Genomic DNA, 7,816 nt, shown 5'->3' with positions numbered 1-7,816 from the left:
CTGTTGTGTGTTTTTTCGCCCACTAGGTGGAGCTCTGCTTTCACACATTCACAACCTGGTTTGACTTCCCCAAATTGACTGAATAAGAAGAAAGTCTGTGTTTACATTTTATTCACATATACAGCTGTTTGTTGTTACCATATAACCCGTGCTCACATTTGTTTGTTCTCATTTCCCATTGATCAGATCTTTAAGCCTTTAACCACTGCACCTGCGCTTTCTTTGAAAGTAGATCATCCGTCCTGAATCCACATGGTGGTGCTAGCTCCCCAAGTTGTCTGTTCCAGAGCAGCCACGCACCACTGCCCACCTGATGGACAGGAAAAGCATTACCTCATCCCTTTCGTTCAGTCCTTCAGGTAAAAATAGACAGATTAAGCCCAAGCTTTGATGAGAGAAACCTACAGAGGAGGTGTGGAAGCAGAGAGAGAGAGAGATAGGTGGAGGAGAGAGACTAAATGGATCGTTCTGCTCCAAATCCAATTCCTAATAGCTAGAGGGAGGGTGGGTGGGAGGAGGGAGAAGAAAACAGTCAAAGAAGAGGAGAGGGAGAGGGGGAGTGTAGATATCACGTCTAACAATTAAGACCTGCCCTAGGGGTCTAAAGAAGAAGCTTTGTTGAGAACATATAAATTGCTCATTGAGCAGTGCCTCTCTGCAGTCTCCCTCAGATACTCGTGCCTCAAAGGAATCAGCCATAAAAGACGGCAGGCCGCCACATAGGAAGGCTGGAATCTGTTCAGTGTTTGTGAATCCATCTTCCACCACCCTCCTGGCCAAGCGACCCCCCCCCCCCTCCGCCATGGTAACAGTAAGCACAAACCTGGATCAAATCCAGCTACTGTGGGGAAACATCACAGAACACGCGCTGGCGATGCCTTTTGTCCTTAGCAGGGCTGAAAGTCAAACTGTTTTTGGTTGAGCGGAGCACGTGGAGGGGATCCTTCACAGCCTGTGCCCGTGAAAGTGGCCTGGTGGCTCCTCTGTGCAACAGATATCAAAGCCTTGTAAAAACAGTAGGTTGGAGTAAATGCCACCGGGAGGATGGAGTGCGAAAAGTGTTAGTAAGCAAACGTGGCTGTAAAGGATGCATACACTAAAAAGACAGAACATAATACAGTAATGTTGGGTAGAATTTAGGAATAAACAATAAAAAAACTCACTTTGCTTAAATTTACAGCTGAAATACATTGTATCATGATTTTACAAAGTCATGTATATCTTATCCCATCAAGGCAGTTCAACCTGTGCAGGAGAAGGAGGCTTCCCAGCTGCTTCGGGCCCTTTGGGATGGTTGTTTATTATAAAGTTGAATATCCAACATCTGTTGCAGGAAAGTCTCATTGTACTTTACTAACTCGTACGCCTGTTAAAAGCTTTCTAGATCTACTGCATTCGATGGTCCATGAGAAATAATCGACTCTTTTGAGCAAACCATCCTTCTTTTGCCACTCTCTTAATTGACCTTGTAATTATAGCAGTGTTTTGGCTTTAATTTCACTGTTGATTTCCTCCTCAGCTAGCATTATTTAATTATAGCCCCGCTGCATTTCATTCGCCGGCTCTTTAGCTGTGACCTGATTCTGCTTAACTGTTCCCTGCTAGTGTGAAATGTATTTTCAGGGAGTGATTGATGACACATCTGAGCAAACATGTCAGCTTCTTCTGTCACTCAGCCCCATGTTATGGTTTCATCACGCTCATCAGCCCACTTGAGTACACGGCCTAAAATAGTTCGTCTAATCATCGCAAATTTTCTGTTTGCGCGATGACAGCGCTTCCAGTTCGCAGACAGTTCCCGTGTTCGGAAAATGAGTCATTAAAAGCGAAGCGCGCGACAACTTGCGCCGCTGCGTTTCTGATGCTTTGCGTGACTCACTGTGAAAGCAGCGCTTGAGAATGGAGTGTTGCGTTCACCCACCGGTGCAGTCTGCTGCTCAAAAGCAGGACGCCTCATCTGTTTATCTACAGCTCCACGTTCTCTTTTGTCAATGGTTCACTGTGCGTTTATCAAAGGTGGACGGTGTTATAGCTTTTATCCGCCAGTTCAGCCCACTTTGTTCTGCTTAAGTGTAAAGAACAGCGAACATTCCTGTATGTGGGCAGCCGGAGCTGGTTTTACACTCTCGCTGTATTCTTGCACGGGCTTCTGGCCTGACACCACAGACTCCACTCCTCTTTTCCCTCACGAAGGGCTTTGTGCGCTGCCTTCTCCAAAAACAGAGCGATGTAGGTGTAGAAGGAGGGAAACATGTTCCAAATTCCTCTCCGCGTTGCCGAACACCGCTCCTCCGTGTTTCATTGCAAAGAAAAAAAGAACAACAACTTTTGATAAATTAAGTGTCAGAAAAAGTAAGTTCTCCGAAAAAAGAAACAGGCACCCTGCTGTTCGGCTCAATGTGATTCTACTATATAAAAATCACGCCAATAACTCCTGCTTCTTGAACTTGATGTTGCTTTTTCATTCCCTTTTATGTTACAGCCTTGTTGAGGAGATGTGATTTTGAATCTGAACACACTAAGGTAGCGGCAAAAGTTCAATGATTGAATAAATTGGCCAACGTTGAAAGGCAGCTGTGAAGCCTTTCAACTTATAGCCGTCCTATAAAAGGAAAGTAAGCCAAGCCAAGTAAAAAGCTATTGAAAATGGATATGTACATGTGCCTTGTATATAGATAATAATTCATCCTTTATGTTTTCTTCCCTCTAACCTGCACATATGTCTCATGGAAGCGTGCATGTGACCAAAGGGGCCCTCGCCATTAAAGACACGCCGCGCTGTATGGAGTCCATTAGCCAGTGAGACAAGCAAAGAGGCAACACTTGGCATTCGCAGATAGAAAGATGGAGCGAGAGAGAGAGCGAGAGAGAGCGATGGTGCCTGAAAAGGTTCAAGGCGAGTAGCAAGAAAATAAATCAGACTCTGGCCGATGTGATTGTCAGGGTGAAAATACGATGGGGACGGTATCAGATAGAAGTGCCTGTCATCACAGAGCAGACTGGGCTTCCTATGGAGGAGAAACAAGACAAGGGCAGCTCCAGTCATGACAGGTAGTATAAATGCAGATGGAACACTATCCAGACACGCGCACTGAGGAAGCCTGGCTCCATTCATTTACTGCAGGCATCAAACCTCTATGTTGTTGTTGTGTACTTTACTTCATAACTAATTATAACAGATGTAACCAGACCTGTATTTGACACATCCTGCCATTTGGATTCAAGTGACCAGCTTATTAGATTCTGCGGGGTCAAAGGTCAAACCCATTCTATTCTGTATGAAAGGAATGACGTTACATCCATCACGAGCCCCACTTCTCATGAAAGAACTGATTACAGTCTAATATGAACCTGAACAGACATCACATGTGAAGTGCAGCTTGATTGGCAGTAATTCAAGACCCCTCTTCGTATCAGAGCAGCCGGGAACCTTGTTGAGCCATCGACTCATTAGCATGCGTTCTGGTACTTCTAAAATGTCCGTGGCAGGCATTCATTCTTCACAAGACTTATACTTTATACTAAATATAAAAACTTTCATATATGAAAGGGAAGAAAAGCAGCACATGTTTAGTCCAACAATTAGACTGAGCCAGAATAAACCTATAAAATCATGTTTAAGGATCTTTCTGGAGGAGGAGGAGGCATAAAGTCCCAACTATGCAGTCCGACTGGTGGTTCACCTCAATGCGACCAGTGAAGTGGACCCCTTGTTCCCAGTTCTTTACAGCGTTTGTCACATCTTCAAACAGTGAAATGATTCTGCAGGCAGCGTCAAACTGACGGAGTTGAAGCATATGTTTACTTTTCACTCAGCTCTTTTCACACTCTCCCTTATTGCAGTTCTTCATCAATGTGTCACTGACGCAAAATCACCGTGAACGTCCCGCGTCTTTGAGGTATAGGATCCAAATCTGGTTAGAGAGCGAAGGACGGTCTAATTCCCGTTAACAGATTCCCATTCCCGTCCCGGCGCCGAACGGACGGGCCGTCATGTGGCCCGCGGCGGCCTGTCAGCGGGCGTCTGTCCTGCCTTCAGCATCGGCTCCTTCACCGCAGCCGTAATTACCACTGTCTGAGGGTAACCAACAGTGGCGGATCTCATTATGCCATGATATGGGTCGCGTCTGCATACACAGGCTCGCATGCACTGTCTATTTACATATGAATGGACCCGCGCTTTTGGCCGCACACACCCACGGGCGGGCGCACACAAACACAGCATTTGCATATAAAAGTGCTAATGTGCGACACACACGTTACGTAGGGGCACACACACACACAGACACACACACAGCAGCCTTTTCATACATGCACCTCACACACATGGGCTACTCATAAATTTAGACACTTCCGTCAGAAGGCCCTCGCCAGCCGACAGGGATATGAACCCAATATAGCATCCCAGAGATAAGCCAGTGACTCTGGAAGCAGAACTAATATTATTTGCATGGTGTCGAACGTTTATCTGGCGCCGCCTGCAAAGTGATGGTTCGGTGTCACTTTTGTTTAATAATGATGTGCCAATAGTAATATGCCTGCAGGCTGGAAACCTATTACAGTTCAAAAGATTATCCAAATACAATCTAATTTGGAATATTGCATTCTGACAGCCTGTGACTGGAGGAGGTGGGATGGTAATGCGATATTTTCTTTCCTTTTTAAAAATTCCAATTAACATTTTTAATGCTCAACAAACCAATGGTGACGGCAAATATGCCGAGGTGTTTGACTGGGCCCAATCTCCTGATGGGCTCCGTACGACGGGGAACGGGGAAATAACTTCTGCACAGTGCAAACTTTTGATTAGGCGAGTGCCATGTTTGGACTCTCCTGTCTGTTGACTTTAAATTGACATTGTGTGGGGGGGGGGGGCTAATCTTTAAATATAATGTAGAAGAGAAAACACTGTCAAACTGTTATACTCCATATAAACACAGAAAATCCCAATTTTACATTCGTCATCTTTATCAGGGATGACAGAGTTGGCCTCTGTTGTCGCGCTAAGTGAGCTTATCGTCCATATTACTTAGCTCAGTAGCTCAGTGCAGCGTATATTAGGGGGGAGGGGGGGGGGGGGGGAAGCATCACACTCACATACACACTGTCATGGCTTCCAAGTCCAAATTTCCTCCAAAGAACCTAAAGAACATGTTCTACAGGTTTCCCAAATGTTCTAGTTCAGACCTAATATTAAACACAAAAAGCTTCATAGCTACCTTGGATTTAACTACCTCTATTATCACCTTCCTCTTATAAATACTTAACAATGATAGATCAACAAAGTAGATCAGATTATTTCAAGGGAAAAATGACTTTCGTCCTAGTTTTTAAAATTAAGTTATTAAAAGTGAAATTAAAATCCAGCTTGGACGTTCTGACGTCGTTATACATCAATACTATCTCATGTTTAATGTATTCCCGCAGTTATTTTGTGATGAACTGCTTTAATTTGCTCTTTTCTGTTGGCGCCCACTCTCCGCCAGCTTGTCGGCTTCCTGCGTTTCACGCCGATGGCTTTTGACAACCGCTGCAGGATCGGTGAGTTGTCGCTTCAATCAGCGTGGGTGTGTGGGCGTCTCCACCCGTCTCCCGACAACGGGAATAGAAGTTTGGAGCCTGACGAGCTTTGGGCTCCTTCATTCTCAGCATGTGTTTGTTCCTGAGGTATTTAAAAAAGGCAGATTTACAGTAGTAAACACCTAGAATGTATGCGGGCTTAGCTGTTAATTAATGCACACGCTGCCTGTACTGTAACGTGATAATTTATGCACCGACGCCGTGTGTTTGTCGTTGAGCTTATGGTTTTGTGCTTCGGTTCCTCCTGGTCCACAGCTTCCCACCACAGCGAGGATGCTCCATTCAGACATTCCGGCGTCATTTGGTTCTAGTCCTTTAAAGTCCAACACGCACGCTTTGCCTGAAATTCACACACAAGACCCCAATCTGAAGGAGCGCTGTCAAAGCGAGGCGCTCGGAGGACGAGCAGATCAACAAAGTCCTCAGGATTCAGCCTCCGTCACAGAGTCCCTCGGATGTTTGGGTCTCGACCAAACTGGTGGAGTGACATTAAAACATGGAATAACATCCTACACACCGTTTTCATTTACTGGAACTTAATTGCTTTGAAACTATAGCGACGTGATTTTAAAAATAACCTGTGATGATTACAGCTCATTACTCAGTGGAGCAGAATGTAGGTGATACTCATCAACTTTAAATGACCCAGAAGTAACTTGATGTTTTTTTTTTCTTTGACTTGATCCTTAATGAGGATGAAGTAATGTCAGTTTAGTCCGTGAAAAAAGTCCAATAATCAAACACTCGATTTCACTAAAAAGAACCTCTGTAACATTTGTAAACAAAGCGTCTGATTGGACGATACGGCAGCTATATATATCTTTGATTTCTTTTCCTGGGAGAATCAGATTTCTCCTCTTTACGTGGGAAGACGGGCTCTCGCAATGAGACTTTTTAACTGATGAAATCGGGTGTCGGTCTGCCCACCAGCCCCTCTTTCATCTTCGGCAGCGGCTGAGCAGAGATTGATTGGCTGCGGGACGCGGAGGGGCCTCTTCTTGAATGAACGCGGAGAACATCTGAGGGCTGAAGCTGTCTAAAATACTACACGTTGTACTGGAATGTTAGAGAGCAAAAGTGGAAGGACTCCTACAGCGTCAATAGACAAATTCACCAACTGCCACGTGCTCAGCGTGACTTTCATGCTGACGGACTCTACACCGCTGTGTTTACATATGAACCGGGCCGTGGCCAATGTTTAGATTGAGTTGTGCTTTAAGATGGAAATAACATTTCCTCATGTTGTGATGCGAGACATCAACCGTGGTGCATCTCTACTAATGGAGCTACAGGCATGTTTAGGAGGAAATGAACATTCGGGCATGAACGAATGCACAGTAATGGCAGATGGCGGGTGCGACTCGCTTCTTATAGCACATGATTCATTTCCCCCTGTCTGACTTTTATGCTCCCCGTAATGGTCACATCTGTCTGATAACGGCATCTTTATCCCGTTCAGTGAAATTTCAGCAGTCAGCTTTTTGTGTTTTTTTCGCTCTCGTACACTGAAAGTCAAAGGGTTTAAGACCGTTTATTGCACCAAATGTAGACAATAACTCGTCGGATGCTCCGCAAACGAATCCAGGCTGTGCAGGATTCTAAAGGAAGCGCATTAACTCACCCCCCCAGAGGTAAAGTTACGTGCAGACACAGATCACTGACATGTCGGAGACACATAAATGCACGAGGCGGCAGATGCCGTGGTGAGGGTGGCAATAAGAAAGTAGCCGAGGAGGAGGGTGAGCGGTGGAGTGAGAATTCAGCAGCAAGTGGCAGGTACAGTAGGAGCAGGCAGACGTGAGAATGTGTGAATTTAATGTAATAGTACTTTATAAAGTCCAACAATAAAGTTTACTGTTCTCTCAAAAGTATTGGAACGTCACCACCAACACGTTTGTGTTTGCTGTGGTTCGAACACACCGACTGTTTTCCTGTTGTCGAAAGAAAGCTGATCCTGAGCCTGTGGCTCCGTCGTTCCTCTATGTTCCAAGTCTTTGGCAATAGAGCAACGGAGCGTTCTTAGTGCTGAATTTGAACATTGTCATTTGAACCAAACAGTAAGTAAATATTTCATATTCATGTTTCATATTTTCATAACATGTTTCATAACTCAAAGCTGAGCAACCAAGATCCAGAAGCAGGTCCTCACCACAAATGTTTAGCTTCTATAACTGGACATGACGTCACCCACCTGTAGATATATATATATTGCAGGTTATTACTGGATGGTTGCAGA

General features: G+C 44.9%; 1 long non-coding RNA gene across 1 annotated transcript; it reads left to right on the top strand.

Moving 5' to 3' along the window:
* The first annotated feature begins 5,540 nt into the window (after positions 1-5,540).
* Positions 5,541-6,087, top strand: LOC129604822 (uncharacterized). The gene is made up of 2 exons (XR_008696093.1): positions 5,541-5,667; positions 5,836-6,087. It is a non-coding gene; the product is annotated as an uncharacterized LOC129604822 (long non-coding RNA).
* The last annotated feature ends 1,729 nt before the right edge of the window (positions 6,088-7,816 follow it).

This window comes from Betta splendens, chromosome 11 (assembly GCF_900634795.4).
Source record: "Betta splendens chromosome 11, fBetSpl5.4, whole genome shotgun sequence".
Taxonomy (NCBI): Eukaryota; Metazoa; Chordata; class Actinopteri; order Anabantiformes; family Osphronemidae; genus Betta; species Betta splendens.
Note: the sequence above shows the minus strand (reverse complement) of the source record. Positions and strands in the feature narration are given on the sequence as shown.